The sequence below is a fragment of the Zingiber officinale genome, chromosome 5A (assembly GCF_018446385.1).
Source record: "Zingiber officinale cultivar Zhangliang chromosome 5A, Zo_v1.1, whole genome shotgun sequence".
Taxonomy (NCBI): Eukaryota; Viridiplantae; Streptophyta; class Magnoliopsida; order Zingiberales; family Zingiberaceae; genus Zingiber; species Zingiber officinale.
The window spans coordinates 73,351,169-73,374,237 of record NC_055994.1 but is presented as its reverse complement, the minus strand read 5'-3'; the positions used below and the strand labels follow the sequence as shown (position 1 = coordinate 73,374,237).

The window sequence follows — 23,069 nt, the reverse complement described above, 5'->3', positions numbered from 1 at the left end:
TTTTTTTTTTTTTAATGTTAGACCTGGCTTTTCAATTTAAATTTTTACATGAAAAATTATTACCTAGTGGGGAAAAAAATAACTGAATTTGAATTTGTCCACCGCTTTGCTACAATTATAATGTTACTCGGATTTTCCATGAATTAGTCAAATCTATTTTTACAATTTTTTACCAACTTTATCAGTAATATTTAATTTTTTTATAACCAAAGTTAAAATTTAGTCATGTAATTTTTTATCTACCAAATTTATTTAATCAGTAATATTTAATTTATTCTTCATTAAAATTAGATTTGAATTTAATAAAATTATATTTAATATTAAAATAAATTATTTCTCTTTAAATTTTATTTCTTTCTCAATTTCTCTCTTTGTTGCAACAATTTTTATATTATTGTTACTCTAGTTTATCTATTAATTGTTATCCCTATCTTTTTTTTGTAATCGTGGATGTTAAATATGAATTAATTATTAATTAAATATTTTCATCAAATAAATTTAGTTAATAACTTATATAAAACGCTACTATAAATCATTCTTTTTTAATGGGTAAGAATTAGTGCAGCATTATTGCATGATTTGAAAATTTCAAATTGCACCCATCTAAATTATACTAGTAGATAAATACATAATATAAAAAAAACGTGTAAACAATTTTTTTAAAAAAAATGTGAGGAAAAGTGTATAAAAAATTAAAAAGGAAAACCGTGTAAATAATAAAATAGAAAATGCATTTAAAAATAAAAAAGAAAAAAGAAAAAACGTGTAAAAAATTTTTAAAAAGAATATGAGGAAAAGCGTGTAAAAAATTAAAAAGGAAAACTATGTAAATAATAAAAAAAGAAATACATTTAAAAATAAACAATGGAAAAACTTGTAAAAATTAAAAATAGGCAAATTGTGTAAAAAAAAATAAAAAGAAATAGCGTGTAAAAAATTTAAAAATGGCAAACTGTGTAAATAATAAAAAAAGAGAATACGTGTAAAAAAAAGAAAAAAAAAATGTGAGATTGACTACATCGTGCTATTACCATTTATTCAGTATTAATAATAAAGGATTTGGAGAGCATATTTTGCTTAATTGGAAGATGGATTATTATCATGTGAAAGCTAAACTGCCATGTGAAAGTTAATCATAACAGTCAAATAATAAAATCATGTGCAAATACTACCCATTTGACATTCATTGTTGTTGCTATTTTTTTCTAGTTGAATAACTTTGATCTCTTGTGATGAGTTCATTGTTGTTGCTATTTTTTTCTAGTCGAATAAAATTTTTTTTCAAAGATTTTTATTTTATTAATGTTAGACCTAGCTTTCCAATTTAAATTTTTACATGAAAAATTGTTAGCCAATGGGAAACAAAAAATAACTGAATTTGAATTTGCTCAAACGATCCTCTGCTTTTGCTACAATTATAATGTTAATAAAATAAATTTAATTTGAACTCAAAAAGTTGAAGCTAGGCTAAGTGACAAATCGTTCAATCTTATGCAGTGCTCTAGCCTACTCGGGTTTCCATGAGTCGTCCAATGTTGTCAAATCTATTTTTGCAATTTTTTACCAACTTTGGTCAGTAATATTTAATTTTTTTATAACCAAAGTTAAAATTTTGTCATGTAATTTTTTACCTACCAAATTTATTTAATCGATAATGTTTAATTTATTGTTCATTAAAATTAGATTGAAACTGTAATATTTAATTTTTTAATAGTATAAGTTAAATTTCACTGATAACTTAAAATATTATTGTTATACTTATTATTAATTATTTTTCTATAATTTATTTTAAAATTTAGACATGATATTTTTATGTTTATTTTTTTAATAAAATTATATTTAATATTAAAATAGATTATTTCTCATTAAATTTTATTTCTTTCTCAATTTTTCTCTTTTGTTGTCAAGTTTTATATTATTGTTATGGTACTCTCTTTTTTGTTATCATGGATGCTAAAAATGAATTAATTACTAATTAAATATTTTCATCAAATAAATTTAGTTAATAACTTATCGAAGTTAAAATTGATCAATAGTATTTTTTTTAGAGGAGGAAGAAGCTTGCATGCAGAAAATTAAAACTTAACCCAGACTCGATCGTATTTATTTGAACAATCAGTTAACAGAAATAATAAAAATTTTAGGAGTTTATTCTGGAGCTGGTTTTAAAAATAAAAAATTTCAAAAAGAAACTTTTTTATTAATGTTAGACCTGGCTTTCCAATTTAAATTTTTACATGGAAAATTATTAGCAAGTAGAGAAATTTTTACATAGAAAATTGTTAGCCAGTGGAGGAAAAAAATAATTGAATTTGAATTCGCTCAAACGATCCACCGCTTTTGCTACAATTATAATGTTAATAAAATAAATTTAATTTGAACCCATAAAGTTGAAGCTAGGCTAAGTTGGCAAATCGTTCAATCTTATGTAGTCCTCCAGTCTACTCGGGTTTTTCCATGAGTCCTCAATGTGGTCACTACAACAAAAACCTTCATAGACATCGGTTTTCCACCGGTGTCTATTTCCATCGGCTCTATGTGACCCGGATTAAAAGTCATTATTTAGGGGTTAAAACCGATAGTATACTTAACCCCGGTCTTGAATCGGTTAATAATGTAGTATCATAACGTTTTCATCAACGATGTAAAGCCAGTAAACCGATAAATATTGTATGTTAATAACACGGTTTTAAATTTTAACGTGACCGACCGATGTAATATTAGTTAATAACACGATTTTGTTGAAAAACCGATGTAATAAAAAAAAAATACAAATATTCACAAATTATACAAATATTCTTCATTCAATATAATATCCATAAAATACACATATTCACAAATTATATAAATAATCTTCTTACAACAATATCCATAAAATACTCAAACATTCTTTTTACATCAAAAGCTAGCTAATAGATATCAAAATCAAGGTAGAACATTCTTTTAACACATCAAGATAGAACCGCACTTCAAATGTAATCTAGCATGCATTCAGCCCACTCGAACCGCACTTCATCAATTTCAACTCTGGAGTACTTGAGATTTGTAAACTGTAAAAACACATAAATCCACCATATGTCAAATAACTAAAACAAATGTGTACATGTATCAAATAAAATAGAATACTGAGTTTTTAAAGGCTGCTGTGGAAGATAACGAATATAACATAGAATCTAAAACTTTCATATATGGCACTTAGTATATGCTGCTTAGAATATAAGATAGATGATTTGCTCCTTCTAATTCAAGTGTACAGATTGATAAGAACCGACAGCATCATACAACAAATTACTAGGCATGATAATGGTTGAACAAAGAAATATGACTACACAACAAATCCAGTGAAGGAAGCATAGAAGAACAAAGTTACCTCTGATGAAGAGATATATACTATTTATTGTACTACCTCTGATGCCATCTTGATATCCTGAATATCCTGCACTAAGCCCCCTATTTTCTTTGATTTCTGCTACCAACCAGAAGAACTTCATTGTGATTTCTGTGATTTATTGTACTATTTATTGTACTACCTCTGATGCCATCTTGTTCTCTCTATTGACAAGACCATCAGCAGCAGTCTGCGAAGAACTTCATTGTAACAGGCTATCGCTTCTGCATAATTTCCCTGGTGTAATACAAGAGAACTATCAATTTCCAACTAGGGGCAAAGACAGCAAAGAAGATGATAGACAAATTATATGACTTTCTTCCATTAAATGAGGCAATATGCAGTAACTCTCAAACTAGTAATGAAAAAGGCAGATATAGTACTCTACCTGTTGCTTGTATATAATAGTCAAGTTGTTGAAGGGCGCAGATATCCCTGTTGTAACTGCTAAAGTTGCCTTATAGAATGATGCAGCAACACTCATCATGTTGCTGCATGAAGAGAAGTTTCATTAAGAAAAAAAAATAAAGTATCCGCACAGTTGTCATCAAACATTTCTAAAGCTTACCAATCCATGTATATGTTGCCAAGGCTTGACAATGCTGGTGGATGGTTAGATTGTAAAGCAAAGGATGACTTGGGAAAAATTATTAAAATGAAGTTATTCAACAAGGAAAAAAAACTTAAGAGAATAAAAATATCCAAATTAAAAAGTCACCCTATAATGTCCAGCGTCTTTGAGAGCATTCCCCTTTTAATCTGCAAGAAAGTCGATCATTAACTAACCTGACTCACCATCAAGAAGGATACCACATTTTGACATATTAGACCATTATCGACTTACCAGATTATTGTAAGCTTCAATAAAGGTAGAATCACAGTTGATAGCTTGCTTGTAATGCAGAATTGTCATGTCAAGTTGACTTTGTTCATAATAGATGCCAGCAAGGTTTCCTGCGTCCAGATATCCCCAATGCATAGTTGACATAATAAACTCTCTTCAGAGCATAGTTTGCAGCAAAGTTATCCACAAAATCAAAAAGAGATTAACAGTCCAATGACAAATGATAATCAAAGTGAAGAAATAAACAAGTAGATAATAGGTTCCATTATCACAACAGTTCAAAGAACCTAAACATTCTAAAAATACTAAATCTAAACAGTTCACAGAACCTAAACATTATCGTTGAACCAGTCAACAGGACCATCCCAGTTTAGTTCAAGCTGTTGGTGTAACCTTAGGTCAAGGTTGACCTGGTTGACCCGACTCGAGTTGACCTGACTCGAGTTGTATTTTGATGTTTGACGAGAATAGAAAAGTTGTATCTTAATGTTTGACAAGAATACAAACTTGGGAGATTGTGGGTGCAACCTTCGGTCAAGGTTGACCTGGTTGACCCGACTTGAGTTGACTTGATTCGGTAAAGTCCAAGTATGGAGACTTGGCACGGGAAAAGTCCAAGTATGGAGACTTGGCACGGAAAAGTCCAAGCAGGGAGCTTGGCACGGGGAAAAGTCCAAGTATGGAGACTTGGCACGGAAAAGTCCAAGCAGGGAGCTTGGCACGGGAAAAGTCCAAGTATGGAGACTTGGCATGGAAAAGTCCAAGCAGGGAGCTTGGCACGGGAGAAGTCCAAGTATGGAAGCTTGGCATGGGAAGTCGGAGAGGGCTCGGTAGGTCGTTCTCTGGACCGGATGAAGTCGGAGAGGGCTCGGTAGCTCGTTCTCCGGACTAGGTCAGAGAGGGATCGGTAGCTCGTTCTCTGGAGCAGATGAAGTCAGAGAGGGCTCGGTAGCTCGTTCTCCAGACTAGGTCAGAGAGGGCTCGGTAGCTCGTTCTCTCGAGCAGATGAAGTCGGAGAGGGCTCGGTAGCTCGTTCTCCAGACTAGATCAGAGAGGGCTCGGTAACTCGTTCTCTGGACCGGACGTGGAAGTCGGAGAGGGCTCGGTAGCTCGTTCTCCGGACTAGGTCAGAGAGGGATCGGTAGCTCGTTTCTCCATACTAGGTCAGAGAGGGCTCGGTAGCTCGTTCTCTAGACCGGGAAGGCTTTAGGATTTAGGGCTGGGAAGCTCTAAGGCATTGGATCGGTCTGGTGACCGATCGATCTCGATCCGGTGGTCCCGATCAATAACCAAAGTGGTTAGGTGGTCATAGTGGTTGTTGTGGTTGTCGATTGGTCGAAACCGTCGTATTCGTCGAGAGGTCGAGGACGTCTCGATCGTCCATCGACGGTCCGAATCCCATCACGGAGTGCTTTAAAGTCGTACCAGATCGGTAGGACCGACCGAACGTGATCGGTCAGCGTACTCGGGGGATGGGCAACCGATCGACGTGGGCAGTGAGACCTTAGTGAGCCCATGTTTCAGCTTACTTGTTCTTTGTTTCTTCACAGTGCGGCGGGTGCAAGATATATATCGAGGTCGAGGGCCTCCAGGAATAGTTTTGCTCTTCCTCCACTGCGATTTGAGCTTTCGATCCTGCTGTCAAGCTTCTGAGCTCTTGCTGAGATTGCCGAGTTGATTAGTTTCCGGTTGAAGTTGTCGCTCCATCAACGGACTTGACACGGGAGAAGAAGAACTTGGTAGAGTGTATTTACATTCATATTATCCATTGTTTCTTGCTTTATTTCTTTTCATTGCTCAGAAAGAGATTGGGTTTTCTCCACCGAAGGAGTTCTTATTAGCGGTTTGAGTCTCATCTACCGACGGATTGATAGGATTCGTCCACCTTACGGACACGCCGAGGAGTAGGAGTATCATCTCCGAACCTCGTTATATCGTTGCGTTTGAGGTTTGCCCTTTTCCATTTTCATTTCTACGTTTATTTCTGCTGCGCTAACCTAATTGTAGGAAGAAACGAAAATTTGGGGTCGGCTATTCACACCCCCCCTCTCTAGCCATCCGAAGGTCCTAACACAAGCCTGGTCCCACCTCGGTTCGACCATAAGATTAAGCCTAATTTGAACACGAGATTAACTTAAATATATCTATACCAGTTCTAACTCTCAAATATTGATTAATAAATTTCCAAAGGAAAACATGAAGCAAAGATGTCATCAAATTCATGCCCTTTGCTCCATAATAAAATGGATTAGATTGCTCAATAAGAAAATGGATTAGATTCTATAGGTTCAACAAAACCTATGGGAACTTAACAGTGGAGTGGAGTGGAATAAAAAGACGAGAGAGAAAGAAAACTAAAATAAAATAAAGAATAAAGCAAAAAAATAGCTATAAAAATAAATAGAAAATGGAGAGGAGTCCTAATTGTGAATGAACAAATTCACACACAAAATTTAAAAGGATCTTTCTAATACTCAGAAAAGAATAAGGGCCAAAGGAATGATCATGAAAGATTTCATGTTTTTAGCAGTTAAATTATAAAAAAGTTTCTAATTTTTAGGACTATTGTTTACTTGAAAAATAGTTGTAAGGATTTTTCAAAATTTTTTCAAGTAAACTCAAAGGAATTTTTCAAGTATTGAAGAAGTTTGTAAAAATTCTTTGACATATAATTTTAGGACTATTGTTAACTGCTAAAAATTTTGAAGAAGTTTACTTGAAAAATTCCTTTGAGTTTTTCTCAGAGTTGCATTCTGTTTCATTTTAATTCTCTTCGCCAGGCATCAAGGTTTGTTACAGAGCAATCTTGGCCTCTTTTGATAGTGTTCAGATGGAGTTGCAAATGATAGGTTTGTGACTTTCTACCCATTTTCTATGCTTAAAAGTTGGTTGGTGAACATTACTATATTGTTATGTATATCACACAAATGACAAATCCTTTGAATTGAATAGCAGTTATGAACTGGTTTATTGCAGAATACAAGAACTAAAGATAATCGAGAGGCATACATGATCTTTATCCTCCAATCATGATTTTTTTACTTGAGAGGGATGAACCTGGAGGAGTGAGTAGCACCAATACCAGGCCTTCCATGCTTCACGGGCTTGTATGATATTGAGAACTCAGCCAAGTAATGACCAATCATCTCAGGCTGATGTCAGAAAAATCAAAAATAAGATAACAATCTTGATTATGCACTAGTTAAACCTAGTAAAATAGTTACCTTGATTTCAACCTGATTGAAGGTTTTTCCATTGTATACGCCAATGATGCTGTTGATCATCTCTGGGACTATGATCATGTTCCTAAGATGCGTCCTCACAGGCTCTGGCTTTTCACCAGGAGGTGCATCTCGCTTCTGAATATTGTGTCGACAATAAACAAGGTGATTCAGTTAATAGAATCGCATACTAAGAAATCAGATATTGATATGAACAGCAATTTTGTGTTAAATTGGTTATAGAATCAGATACTGAGAATTCAGATTTTAATATGAATGGCAAATTTGTGCTAAATTCAGATATTAATATATAGAAATCCTTAGACATCACCCAGCTATTTAACTTGTGTTGTTTGGATGCCACATTTAGGCTATAGAACCATTACACGAGTCAGAAAGAAATAATGTTTAATACTATCTAAAACCTTAAGAGACAGGATGAATAACAAATACCTTTTGGCAACTTCATGGTTTTGGTAAATTCCAGTAACCAGACAAACTCTGTGTTGCAGGAACAGTGACATGGTAAATACTTTGAAACAACCTATCCAAAGATGTGTATCACCACAAAACTAGACACACAGAACCACACTTCCATAAACAATATATGTATGCATATGAATAATCTCAGAAGCAATTACACTTTTCGTAGTTTTTAAGGAACTACCATTATGCATATTTTAATGTATGTAATAAGGTTTAGAAGGCCTAATTTAAACAAGAAAATGTATCACTTAGCAAAACTACCTTGATGATTGCACCATTTAAGCTGATAATAAACTTTCATAAGAAATTTCACTAAACAAAATAAATGCTCATATTCCCACCAAGAAAATGCAAGACAAAACAAATTTACACTTCCAGCTAAAATTAGTATGTTGATGTGTTTTGGATTCTTATATTTTTATATGCAAGAAAAATAGGAACAATAATTAAAATTGAATTGTAAGCTTACAAAGAAAGCACCGATGGTGACAACATGTAAGCTTGAGCTCTGGCTTTGAGCCTGATATTTCCTAGAAATATACCTGATGAAACAGATAGCGATCACTTAATATATCATAATCAAAGAAGAAAGTTTAAGATCAACAGGTAGAAAGGCACGCAGAATAGCTACTTGTGATGAAGTATTTTAATGTTCAAAACAGAAATTGCTTCAAATACAATTGACCTATTAGCTGAATGTCAACACTTGCTCATTAAATCAGGAAATAGGGCAGAGCACAGACCCCATTTGGCAATGGCATCATGATAGTGGGCTTCCCTGGAGCGGAGCAAGAAGAGGACGTCGACCTCTATTTCCACTCGTACCTCGTGACTCCCAATCCCCTCTCCCTTGACCTCTCTCGCCTCAGCTTCTCTTCAGCCGAGAGATTATTCTCATCGAGGCCGCCTCCTTCAGGCAGGCAAAACACAAGCTCCTGCCGCAGTGAGGCAACATCAAAGGCGAAGACTTTACGGTGGAGGGTACCATCGGGGCTGAAGAGATAGGAGATCAAGTGCCCATCGGGGCTGAAGCTGATGGAAGAGGGAGCGACGTATCCCGTAAGAGGGTACTGGACGATCTCCTCCACGGGAAAGAGGAAAGAGTCTTCCTCGGAATCAGTAAGGGGTATCTCGACTTCGCAGTGGCGCGGCTGCTTCGGAAAAGAGGAAAAAGTCTCCTTCTCGCCGTCCTCCGCAGCCGCCTTATCCTGCATCAAGAATGGAAGATACGCAGGGGGAGAGGAAGGGCCGGAGAGGCCGCCGAAACAAGAAGGAGCCGCCGGACGTCGAACCCTAGGAGTTAGGATGGCGATCGGATTTGGGAAACGAGGGGATCTAGCTCTCACTTAATGGCGCTAGGCCCTCCTTGGAGCGGAGAAAGAAGGCTTGTACTTGTCCTGCACCTTATCCCGCATGATCGATCTCATCTTAAGGTTCACTGTCCGCTTGCCTTTCACTTCCGTCGAGCCCATCACCCACACGAACCAGTAGACCGCAACAGCGCCGACGACCGCCGCCATCCACATCGTCGTCGAGAGGTCCATTGCTCGTCTTTCAAATGGTAACTCCTAAAAGGAGGATGCAGAAGATTAGGGTTTCGATTTATGGTGGGCGAGGAGAAGCCCAAAAGAAATCGCGCTAAGAAAGTCCGCCAAAATTTTGGTTCATAGACACCAGGTTTTAAAAATCGCGTTTAAAATTGATGTCTATTAATGAAAAAAAGGCGCTCATAGACATCGGCTAAAAAAACCGATGTCTATGAGCGAAAATATGCGCTCATAGACACCGGTTTTTGGAAAAATCGGTGTAAAATACTCAAAGACATCGGTTTTTGCTTAAAACCGTTGTTGTTCCACCGATGTCTATGAGGGTTTTTCTTGTAGTGGGTCGAAGGCTCCAACTTATTGAGGGCTTAGTTCATGTTGAGATCAAACCGTAATAATCATGAAGAAATCACAAAAGAGAAACTGAAGAAAAACGAGAGAGGAGAGAACGACATCAGCCATGTCAACAACCGGGCCATGACTGGTTGCTGCTAGCATCGACAAGGCGAGGCCAAATTGGATGATGTTGGTTCCATTGACATTGTGCTTGACGTCGACATGCATTGTTCGTCAGAGGCGTGGCTGGGAGTGTTGCGGAGGAAATTGGGAAACTCGGTGTCAATGGTGACGATAGGGAAATAGTGAAGGAGATCGTCGATCACCAGAGAATGCTCCACCATATTGCTCATCCAAATATCGTGGTGGAAGCCTTGATCGATCTCCATGAATCTCTCTGCACTAGAAAAAAAACACTTATATAGAAGCAGTTTATTAAGAGCAGTTGTAACACTGCTCTTCAAAATCCAAGAACAGAATCGGTTTGAACTAAATCATTTCTATTGTCTTACTTTTTTCATAACGGTTTTACAACCACTCTTACTAAATAACTTTAGCACTGATTTAAATAAATTGTCACTGTAAACCACTCTTAATGATATAACTATTAGAAGCAAGGTGCTCCAACTTTGATATTATTTACTATTAGAAGCAAGGTACTCTTAATTATATAAACCACTTCTATTGCTCCATTATTTTATAATTAATTTTCAAACTGCTCCTATTACATAGTTTGAACGTCGATTTGCATTAATCGTTACTGTAAACCGCTCTTAATGATACAACTATTAAAAAATAATCTTGAAACTGCTGATAATGGATACTTTTAACCGCAGTTATGTATCAAACATTATTACTAATTGCTTCTATTGTTCTAACTTTTAGGGACAATTTTCAAATTGCTCATATTGAATTCTAAATTTAATTGTGAAATATTTTGTATTTTAAATTTTCAAAAAGTTTTAAAAGGATATCAAAACGGCATTGAATTGCTGATTAAACTCTAAAATAATCTATCTACGTGGCAATCATATAAAACAAAGGCAATGGATTGCAAGCAAGGTACTCCAACTTTGATATTATTTACTATTAGATTAAAACTGATCCAATAATTAAAAATTATTATCCCCTCCGTCCTACTTAATATCATTGAAATAGCCAATCACCGCCTTCTCTTTCTTTCCTATTTAAACCACATATTTAAACAACATGTTAGTTCGCCCTTTTAATCGCATCCAGCTCTTGATCTTCAAACCCTAATCTTGCAGAGTTAGATTTGATCGGTAATATTTAATTTTTTACTAACAAGAGTTAGATTTGACCAATAATATTTAATTTTTATACTTACAAATGTAATTTTTTTATAACCAAAGTTAGATTTGGCCAATAATATGTAATTTTTTACTTGCCAAATTTATTTTATCCGTAATGTTTAATTTATTGTTTATTAAAATTAGACTTGAATATTAATATTTAATTTTTTACTAGTGTAAGTTAAATTTCACTATAAATTAAAATATTTATTGGTTATGCTTATTATTAATTTTTTTTATAATTTATTTTAAAATTTAGACATGATATTTTTATGTTTATTTTTTTAATAAAATTATATTTAATATTAAAATAGATTATTTCTCTTTAAAAGTTACTAGAGAATGCTCCACCACATTGCTCATCCAAACATCCATGGTGGAAGCTTTGATAGATCTATCCATTTCTGGTAGAGGAGGATGAAGATTGCGTAAAGAGAATTAAAAGTTAACCCGGACTCGATCGTATTTATTTGAACAATCAGTTAACAGTAATAACAAAAATTTTAGGAGCTTATTCTGGAACTAATCTTAATTTTTTTTTCAAAAAGGATTTTTTTATTAATGTTAGACTTGGCTTTCCAATTTAAATTTTTACATGGAAAATTGTTAGTCAGTGGGAAAAAAATAACTGAATTTGAATTCACTCAAACGATCCATCGCTCTTGCTACAATTATAATGTTAATAAAATCAATTTAATTTGAACTCAAAAAGTTGAAGCTAGGCTAAGTTGGCAAATCGTTCAATCTTATGCAGTGCTCCAATGTGGTCGAAGGCGCCAACTTCTTGAGTGCTTAGTTCGTGTTGAGATCAAACCGTAATAATCATGAAGAAATCGCAAAAGAGAAACTGAAGAAAAACGAGAGAGGAGAGAACGACACCATCCATGTCAACAACCAGGCCATGATTGGTTGCTGCTAGCATCGACAAGGCGAGGCCGAATTGGATGATGTTGGTTTAGTTGACATTGTGCTTGACGTCGGCATGCGTTGTTCGTCAGAGGCGTGGCTGGGAGTGTTGCGAAGGAAGTCGGGAAACTCGATGTCAATGGTGACAATAGGGAAATACTGAAGGAGATCATTAATCACCAGAGAATGCTCTGTTGTATAAAGAGAGCACTAACACAGTAATAAATTGTACAAAAATAGCAAGCATGCAGTAAACAGGTAAATAAAAGAGAGGTCGAGAAAATGTATCTCTGGTTGAAGCGTCGGCGTGCCGACTGTCTTTAGAGAATTTATTGCCGCCCACGGTGCAAGGCTCTCCGGAAAAATCCTCCCAAGATCTGACAACCACTCGCGTCGTCCGTAGGTGCACTCCAAGATGAACGACGCACTCGGACTCAACCTCAGATCGCTAAAAACCAAGCCTCGGTAAGGAAGAAGACAGAGAGAGGGAAGGAGAGAAAGCAGACTGCTTCGGTGTGTCTTGAACCAGGAACAGAGGCAGTGTATTTATACACTCTGAAGCAGTGCACGAAGCAAAGCGTGTGTTGCTTCCACTTCCTAACGCGCGGGTGCGTCGCTTCCTCACGCGCGGGATACACGCGGGCAGGTGCGCCGCTTCCTCACGCACGGACCAAACCCAAGTGTGCTTCCTCACGCTCGGGACAGAACCAAGAACCAAACCAAACCAGAGACTGGCAAAAACAAACCAGGTCACCTGCAAGCGCGAGGCCCACGAGCTGGGGATTTGCACCCCCTGCGCGTGATGATCGCGTGTGTCGCGCCCGGTTTATGAATTTCCGGCTCGAACCCCCAGAAACCACTTGATTTGGGCTCGGCCCGCGTATGCGTGTAGGCCCCCTTAACATTGCTAAGCAAGGATGGAAAGACTCTATATATAAGCTCTTTCAACCTTCTTGGCTTAGCAACCTTCTCTGGTGATCGACGATAGGGAAATAGTGAAGGAGATCGTCGATCACCAGAGAATGCTCCACCATATTGCTCATCCAAATATCGTGGTGGAAGCCTTGATCGATCTCCATGAATCTCTCCGCACTAGAAAAAAAACACTTATATAGAAGCGGTTTATTAAGAGCAGTTGTAATACTGCTCTTCAAAATCCAAGAACAGAATCGGTTTGAACTAAATCATTTCTATTGTCTTACTTTTTTCATAACGATTTTACAACCACTCTTACTAAATAACTTTAGCACCGATTTAAATAAATTGTCACTGTAAACCACTTTTAATGATATAACTATTAGTAGCAAGGTACTCCAACTTTGATATTATTTACTATTAGAAGCAAGGTACTCTTAATTATATAAACCACTTCTATTGCTCCATTATTTTATAATTAATTTTCAAACTGCTCCTATTACATAGTTTGAACGTCGATTTGCAATAATCGCTACTGTAAACCGCTCTTAATGATACAACTATTAAAAAATAATCTTGAAACTGCTGATAATGGATACTTTTAACCGCAGTTATGCATCAAACATTATTACTAATTGCTTCTATTGTTCTAACTGTTGGTGCAAGTTGCACCAGAATCAAACCTAAGTTTTGATGTTGTCAAATGTTCAAGTTAAGTCTTGTTGTGATCTAACAAGTTGACTGAGTGTGCAGAATGTTTACTCAACCGGAAAAGACCTAGTTGGAGGCTAGGCAGGAGAAATCATAGCAGATCGTAGAACCCAGGTGCAAGTCCAAGTGAGTCGAGAGGACCGGATACTTGGCGGTGTGATCGAGAGGTCTGGAGGACTGAAGATCAAAGAAAAAGTCCTGGGGAGCCAATCAAGGCTGAGTGAAAAGTCCAAACTAGATCTGGAGGATCTAAGTTTGGTAGGTAGGTGTAGGTAAACAAACTGGAGGAGCGACAGTGAGGTCGGGTTCCCGAAGGGAACAACCTTAGGTCGCTGATCCAACTGAAGGAACCGGGAAGGTTTTCAAGTTGAGATCAAGATAGTTCTACTGTCTCTTAATATTATTCTTACATTATACTGTTACTGCACTAATTTCTGTTTTGCAGGATGTTTTGCCTAATACTGTTTTGCAGATCTGAGCTGATCGGTCGACCGAATAGTAGGATCGGTTGACCGAACCAAGCAGAATCAGCACAGAAATTAGATCAGATCAGAACTGAGTCCAAGTAGATCAAAGCATGATCGGTCGACCGAACCGACAGATCGATCGACCGAACCATAGTGACTCAGCACAGGACAGATCATCAGCATCGATCAGCGGCAAAGGAAATAAGCTGATCGGTCGACCGAACCTGGGGATCGATCGACCGATCCAATCAGCATTTATTCAGCATTAAATGATGATCTCGGCAGAATCACGATGAACAGGGAAGGAAGCTGTTTGGCTTAGCAACCTTCTCTGGTGATCGACGATAGGGAAATAGTGAAGGAGATCGTCGATCACCAGAGAATGCTCCACCATATTGCTCATCCAAATATCGTGGTGGAAGCCTTGATCGATCTCCATGAATCTCTCCGCACTAGAAAAAAAACACTTATAGAAGCGGTTTTTAAGAGCAGTTGTAATACTGCTCTTCAAAATCCAAGAACATAATCGGTTTGAACTAAATCATTTCTATTGTCTTACTTTTTTCATAACGATTTTACAACCACTCTTACTAAATAACTTTAGCACCGATTTAAATAAATTGTCACTGTAAACCACTTTTAATGATATAACTATTAGAAGCAAGGTACTCCAACTTTGATATTATTTACTATTAGAAGCAAGGTACTCTTAATTATATAAACCACTTCTATTGCTCCATTATTTTATAATTAATTTTCAAACTGCTCCTATTACATAGTTTGAACGTCGATATGCAATAATCGCTACTGTAAATCGCTCTTAATGATACAACTATTAAAAAATAATCTTGAAACTGCTAATAATAGATACTTTTAACCGCAGTTATGCATCAAACATTATTAAAAATTGCTTCTATTGTTCTAACTGTTGGTGCAAGTTGCACCAGAAGCAAACCTAAGTTTTGATGTTGTCAAAGGTTTAAATTAAGTCTTGTTGTGATCTAACAAGTTGACTGAGTGTGCAGGATGTTTACTCAATCGGGAAAGACCTAGTTGGAGGCTAGGCAGGAGAAATCTTACCAGATCGTGGAACCCAGGTGCAAGTCCAAGTGAGTCGAGGGGACCGGATACTTGGCGGTGTGATCGAGAGGTCTGGAGGACCGAAGATCAAAGGAAAAGTCTTGGGAAGCCGATCAAGGCTAAGTGAAAAGTCCAAACTAGATCTGGAGGATCTAAGTTTGGCAGGTAGGTTGAGGTAAACAAACTGGAGGAGCGATAGTGAGGTCGGGTTCCCGAAGGGAACAACCTTAGGTCGCTGATCCAACTGAAGGAACCGGGAAGGTTTCCAAGTTTAGATCAAGACAGTTCTACTGTCTCTTAATATTATTCTTACATTATAATGTTACTACACTAATTTTTGTTTTGCAGGATGTTTTGCCTAATACTGTTTTGCAGATCTGAGCTGAACGGTCAACCGAATAGTAGGATCGGTCGACCGAACCAAGTAGGATCAGCACAGAAATTAGATCAGATCATAACTGAGTTCAAGTCAGATCAAAGCATGATCGGTCGACCGAACCGACAGATCGATCGACCGAACCGACAGATCGGTCGACCGAACCATAGTGACTCAGCACAGGACAGATCATCAGCATCGATCAGCAGCAAAGGAAATAAGTTGATCGGTCGACCGAACCTGGGGATCGGTCGACCGATCCAATCAGCATTTATTCAGCATTAAATGATGATCTCGGCAGAATCACGACGAACAGGGAAGGAAGCTGTTTGGTCGACCAAAAGGCATGATCGGTCGACCGAACCATTAAAGACCAGTAAATACGAAAGATCAAGCCAACTTCGAACTTCAGCCAGGAAGGAAGGGAGCGGGTTCGGTCGATCGAATAGTGGGATCGGTCGATCGAACCTCCAGTACATCTATAAAAACAGGCTCGAAGACAGAGGCCAGATAGAACTTTCTGATCATCTTCAAGTCTTCTCTATGCGTACGGATTGTGCTACAAGTCTTCGACTCCGCAAAACTACTCCATCCGAAAGTGCCGACCGAGCTTCAACCTATACGTAATTGTCGATATATTTTTATATTGCACTTAATTTCAATAAGATAGTAGGATTGTTACTATCTTATTTTATTTGTACTTGTACAATCTGCTTCTCTCTGAGGAAATCGGAGAGAAGAGTTATAGTGATTTGCCCATCTGTACGGTCAAGGATCGCGGGCCTTCGAGTAGGAGTCGAGCTAGGCTCCAAACGAAGTAAAAGAACGTGTCTCTTTGTTTAATCTCCGCTACTTAACTTTGATTTTTAATATACGAAAAGAAGAGTTTTAAAAAGCAATATTCACCCCCCCCCTCTATCACAACTACTCGATCTATCAATTGGTATCAGAGCGGGTTAGCTCTGAAATTTCTTAACCGATTTTCAAAGCAATTTCTTTTAAAACTTTTTTCTTTTCTTTTAGAAATTTTTGTATTTTATTTTTCTTCTCAAGCACTACTAATCCCAAGACGAAAGTCTTGGAAATATTTTTCTCTTAATTCTTATCTTGCAAGGATGTCGAATTCTTATCAAGAAGGTTACAGCACCGTAAGGCCTCCACTGTTCAAAGGAGAAAACTTTAGTTATTGGAAAAATAGAATAGAGTGCTACTTGAAGTTCGACATCGAGCTCTGGTTCACAATCCTAAAAGGTTACACTCTACCGACGAAAGACGGAACAACCCTAGAACCAGAAGAATGGACTCCTCAAATGATCAAGAAGGCTCAACTAAATTACAAGGCAATCAACACCATCCAGTGCGGGCTCACAATGGAGGAGTTGAACCGAGTCGGTCCCTACGACAACGCCAAGGAATTGTGGGACTCACTAGTCAAACTACACGAAGGAACCGACGACTTGAAGGTAAACAAAAGAGATTTACTTTTAAACAATTTATTTAATATAAAAATGTTTCCTGGAGAGATGGCCTGGCAACTACACGCTCGTCTGAAGGACATACTCAACGGCCTCCACCTAATCGGACACAACCTAGAAAACCGCGACAATATAAGGTACGCTCTGAACGCTTTTCCGAGGAATGCTTTGTGGGCATCGATTGTTGATGCATACAAAGTTTCCAAAGATCTTTCAATTCTTAAGTTAGACGAGTTATTTTGTGAATTGGAATTACACAAACAGTCTAACACAAGCCATGTCGAGAAAGGTGTAGCGTTGTATGCAGGTTCAAGCAAGGAAACAAAATCAAAAACAAAGGTCGAGTCAGAAAGCGAACCAGACTCGGACTCAACGAACGAAAAAGAATTAGTCAACATGGTCCGAAAGTTGTTGACTGAGAAGAAGTTTAGAAGAAGCACCAAGAAGACCCCACCGAACCAGATCCAAAACAAATCAGAAGTAATCTGCTATGGATGCAACAAGAAGGGGCATTTCAAAAATGAATGCCCAAATCGGAAAGAAGAAAAACCCAAATCAACAAGACGAAAGAAGGCTCTCCATGCAACATGGGACGAAACTTCTTCCGACGAATCCGTCGCAGAGCAAACGAAGCACTCGAGCCATCTTGCATTTATGGCAAGAAACGAAGATTCCGGGTTCGAGTCCGACGAAGAGTACGAATTCGAGATCGACATCGAGTCTGATGAAAGCAACGGATCAAAAGATCCAAATATGGTAACAATTTATTCCAAGTCTAATTTACTTAAAGTAGTTAAATGTTTGTTTAAAAAATTGTCGAAATATGAAAAACAAAATAACTTATTACTTAAGGAAATAGACCACCTTAAGCAACAAGTTAACTTGAGTGACTCGACTAACCGAGTTCAAGTCGAAACTTCAACTCAAGTTGAAAAACTTGAGGAAGAAAATTCTGATTTGAAAGGTCAAGTCGAGCGACTCAAGAAAACGTTGGAAAGGTTTGAAATGGGATCCAAGTGTCTAAATATGGTACTTGGATCGCAACGAGCCGTGTACAACAAATCAGGACTCGGTTACAAACCCAAACTAACAAATAAATCATACTTATCCTTAATCAGTCAAAATACTAGAAGGCAAGTCCAAGCATGGGTTCAAACAAAATTTTTAACCAAAAAAATTAAACCAAAAAAATTAAACCAAATCTATACTTGGTCCCTAAGAGTCAAATCCATTACTTAGATAGTCCTTATCTAAGCTATGACTGAGGGGGAGCAAGTAGAAAAATAATACAACCAACTTGACTAACCAAATTCAATACTTAGGACTAGGTTTATTTTCTGCTTAGAACGGTTAGATGAAAAAGGTTTACCAAACCCTACAACATAGCATCGGAATGGATTGGGATGATAGTACGTCAAGGAAACTTTGTCGAAGGCATGTCTAGGCTGAATATGGAATTCTACCTGGTGCACTAGACATAGTAGATCTGACCGAAGCTACCCCAGTCAAACATGGGCTAGTTAGACCAAAATTTAGTATTAAGTTCTTTGGGCAGGAACAATTTGGAAAGCCTTCAGCAAGTGGTCTAATGATATCCAAGTAGGTTGTATGTCTCGCCACTGAACTGAAAGCTTATTCTTAGGACGCCAGCTTGATTAACCCAAAGCTAAGTTTGAATCTAACATGGGTTCAAAAACCTTTCTCGATTAATTAAATCAAAACTTTAATTCAAACTTAAATTCAAAATTAATTAAATTAAAACTCTAATTCAAACTAAAATTCAAAATTAATTATCAAACATATTAAAAATTAATTATTAAAAATTATTTTAAAACTTATTAAAAATTATTTTAAACTTATTAAAATTATTTTAAAATTATTAAAAATTATTTTAAACTTATTAAAAATTATTTTAAAACTTATTAAAAATTATTTTAAAACTTATTAAAAATTATTTTGAACTTATTAAAATTATTTCAAAACTTATTAAAAATTATTTTAAACTTATTAAAAATTATTTTAAACTTATTAAAAATTATTTTAAAATTATTAAAAATTATTTTAAACTTATTAAAAATTATTTTAAAACTTATTAAAAATTATTTTAAACATATTAAATATTTTAAACTTATAAAAATTATTTTAAAATTATTTTAAATTATTTTTATTAAAATTATTTTAAAATTAAAGAATTATTTAACTTATTAATTATTTTAAATATTTTTAATTAATATAATGTTTTAAAATTATTGTTATTAATTTAGTTAATTATTTTAAACTTATTAAATTATTTTTTTTAAAATTTATTTAAAATTATTAAAAATTTTAAAACTTATTAATTATTTTAATTATTTTTATTAAAATTAAAACTTATTGTTTAAACTTAATTTTTAGGACTTATTAAAATTAATTACGTATTACTTATTAAAATTATTTTAAAGATTAAAAATTATTTTAAAACTTATTATTAAAATTATTTTAAAACTTATTAAAAAATTATTTTAAAACTTATTAAAATTATTTTAAAATTATTTTAAAATTAAAATTATTTTAAAACTTATTAAAATTATTTTAAACTTATTAAAACTTATTAAAGTTATTAAAATTATTTTAAAACTTATTAAAAAAATTATTTTTAAACTTATTAAAAATTACTTATTCAAAATTATTTTAAACTTATTAAAACATATTTTTAAACTTATTAAAAAATTATTTTTAAACTTATTAAAAAAATATTTAAACTTATTAAAAATTATTTTAAAAAAATTTATTAAAAATTATTTTAAAACAGATTAAAAATTATTTTAAACTTATTAAAAATTATTTTTAAACTTATTAAAAACTATTCTAAACTTATCTAAAATTATTTAAAAATTATTTAAAATTATTTTAAAAATTATTAAAATTTATCTTAACATTATTAAATAATTATTTAAAAAAAATAAAATGTTCCATCGACCGAACAAATAGTTCGGTCGACCGTTCAAATGGAATAGCTTTTAATCCCACTTAAAGATTGATTCAATTATTCGGTCGACCGAACCGTTTATCGGTCGACCGAAAACTTAAAATTCCATCCGTTCGACTACCCTCCACCCACCCTGTATCTGTGCCAAAGTAAATATATCGGTCGACCGAACATTTTCATCGGTCGACAGAACGTCTGCTCACCGGTCAAAAGGACGAGAAATTTAATGGATCGGTCGACCGAACCCCTTATCGGTCAACCGATCGACCTCTATAAATACAGGTTTCGGCAGACCGAAAACCTCATCCCCCAAAATCCTCTCTTTTCTTTCTTCCTTGCATACAGAGTTTTTTCCCCGGTTTCAGTTCGTCTAGCAGCCCGACAATGCCTCGGTAATGATTTCTTTATTCTAAATCTTTTAAAATATTTATGCACAATTATTTATTGCTATTTTTATATATAGTGAAAAAAGTAGAGCTATTGTGCAACGAGAGGCTAGCTCTTTTAATCCCAGTCAAGACCCTAGGTTTTCTACTAAAGAGTTAAGGCAATCTTTTCCTAATAAAAAATTTAAGGTGATAGGTACTCATTGTTTGGATCTCCAATTTTACCAAACTTTTTGTCCTGAAGCCATAGAGATCAATCAACACTATCAACTTGATAGCATTATCTTTTGTAGACATGCATACAATCATATTCTCTGTTCGGAATTTTACCACAACTTGTGCGAGCTTGATCCTCATCACTATAGGACTAGGGTCGCCACTAGAGAAATGCTTTTTGATCTGGATATGTTTCTTAGGTTTTTACGGATACGACCCTCAGTTAATCGTATCTTTTTTAGTGCTTCCATTCCATATCCATTACCTACTCCATTTGCACATCTTACTCTTGATATTATGTATGCTGACTTCTTTGAGGGACCACATCCTAAAAAGATGTCTACTGTACCACTTAGTCCAAGAGACAATGCTTTTTATAAGATGGTTGTCTCCTGCATTCATCCCCTGTCATCTAGAGATCAGGGTGTTTTACGACCGGTCCATCTTTTTCTGATGTACGCCTTACGACATAGACTAGAGTTTGACTTAGGCTACTGGGTGTTTTGGTCCATTATCTATTATTCAGGGTATAACACCTCGAATAAAGTTCATATGATCCAGTGTCATATTCTTACTGCCTATATTGCTTCTCTGGGTGTGGGTGTTCATCGGGGTGAGTTAATTGAGTTATCAGATTTTGATCTTGTCGGGGTTAGGCAATTGTCCTTGGCTGGGATTAAGACTAGCGACGAGGGTCTTGTGTATAAACGAACTCATCCACACTACATTCCACCGGCTGTCGATGATCCTATTGCTGAAGATGATCCAATCCCGGTTACTACACCTCCTCCAGTATATATTGATCTAGGATTTGCCATGACACCCTACTTTGATTTTCCTCAGAGTAGTTCATATGCTCCTCCTCCTCCAACTAGTGACTTCTTTACCTGTCTGCGAGATGATATTTTTAGTTGCTTTGACTCCTTGGAAACAAAAATGGATGATCAGTATAGCTCTCTTCAGGGACAAATTGTAGATTTTCGTCAAGAGATGATGGATCATACTGATGCATTAAAGAGGGAGCAGCGGAGGATGTTTGATTTTTATCGAGATGATGAGGATGAGGATGAGTGATTAGGATTTGTTGCTTTTGACTTATTGTATCTATTGACATGGATTATGATTAAGTTTAATCTTAAGCAATTTCTAGTTAGCAATATCTTTTGCTAAATTTTATAGAATAGGTTCTTTTGTTTTGGAAATTATTACTTAGTTTTTCAATATTATTTTTGTAAAAATCCCCTTTCAAATTTTTGGTTTTCAAAATTTCTTTCAAATTATTTTAAATTTTCTGGAGTAGCCTAGGTCTTACCATAGAATTGCATGATCCTATAGTCCTAGGAGCCAGCATCTCACAAGCACAGTAGGGTCCCTTGTTTTATAACTTAAAATGGGTGAGATGCTTAGGTCTTAGCCCTAGATTTCAGATGCTTATGTCTGTGCATAGTTATAAATCTGGGCTTTAAATAACATACATGAATCAATTTGGGTTAACTAACTAGTAAAAACCTAGTTAGTACTAAATACTCAAATTGACCAACCTGAGTCATTAGCTACTATCTTGTGGTAGTTAGCCTTGAACAAAGGTTGGACATTTCATCATAAGGACAAATTTTCCTTAGTTTTCTTTTTCCTACCCATGCTTGGACTTTTAGGAATTTGTCAATTTTAGGGGGAGCTTAAAAATAATTTTTTTTTGGCTTTATCATTTTCAAAATTTAATTTTTCAAAATATTTTTCAAAAACGTTTTCATAAATTTTAATTTATTTTTCGTTCAAATTTGTTTGACTACAATTATTCTTATTATATAGTTACTTTTTCAGTTCTTTGTCCTCTCATATTTTTCAAAAAAAAAATTTTGACTTAGTTATTTTATTAGTAATATTAAAACAAAAAAAATAATATATTTTTTATTTTTTTAAGTTAGTGACCAAATTATTTTCAAAATATAATTTATTGTCAAAATATTATTTTCAAAATGTTTTTCAAAATTTACTCTTTCCAAAATTTTTATTGACTTAGTAAACTTTTTAATTGTTATCATTTTCAAAATTATTTTGTTTAGTAATGTTTTTCAAATTTTTATTCAACTTAGTAATATGTTTAAATTTGTTTACTTAGTCAAATTTTTCAACAATTTTATTCAAAATTTACATTACTTAGTAAAATTTTTCAAAATTTCACTTGGCAATTTATTTAAATTTTTCAAAATTATTTTACTTAGTAAAGTTTTTCAAAATTTAGTAATATGTTTAAATTCTTTACCTAGTAAAATTTTTTCAAAAATTTTATTCAAAATTTATTTTACTTAGTTAAATTATACTTAGCAAATTTAAACATATTTTAATCATTTTACTTGGCAACACTTTATGGTTAAAATCTTACTTGGTTTTTGAGTCTACCCCTATTTTTGATGTGTGTTAAAGGGGGAGAGAT

The 23,069-nt window shown here is 34.9% G+C and overlaps 1 long non-coding RNA gene across 1 annotated transcript; it reads right to left on the bottom strand.

Annotated features, from left to right (window-relative positions):
- Positions 1-3,548: 3,548 nt before the first annotated feature.
- On the bottom strand, positions 3,549-4,114 carry LOC121982904. Its single transcript, XR_006112323.1, has 3 exons — positions 3,957-4,114; positions 3,777-3,879; positions 3,549-3,625 (listed from the first exon to the last, which is right to left on the bottom strand). It is a non-coding gene; the product is annotated as an uncharacterized LOC121982904 (long non-coding RNA).
- Positions 4,115-23,069: the final 18,955 nt, after the last annotated feature.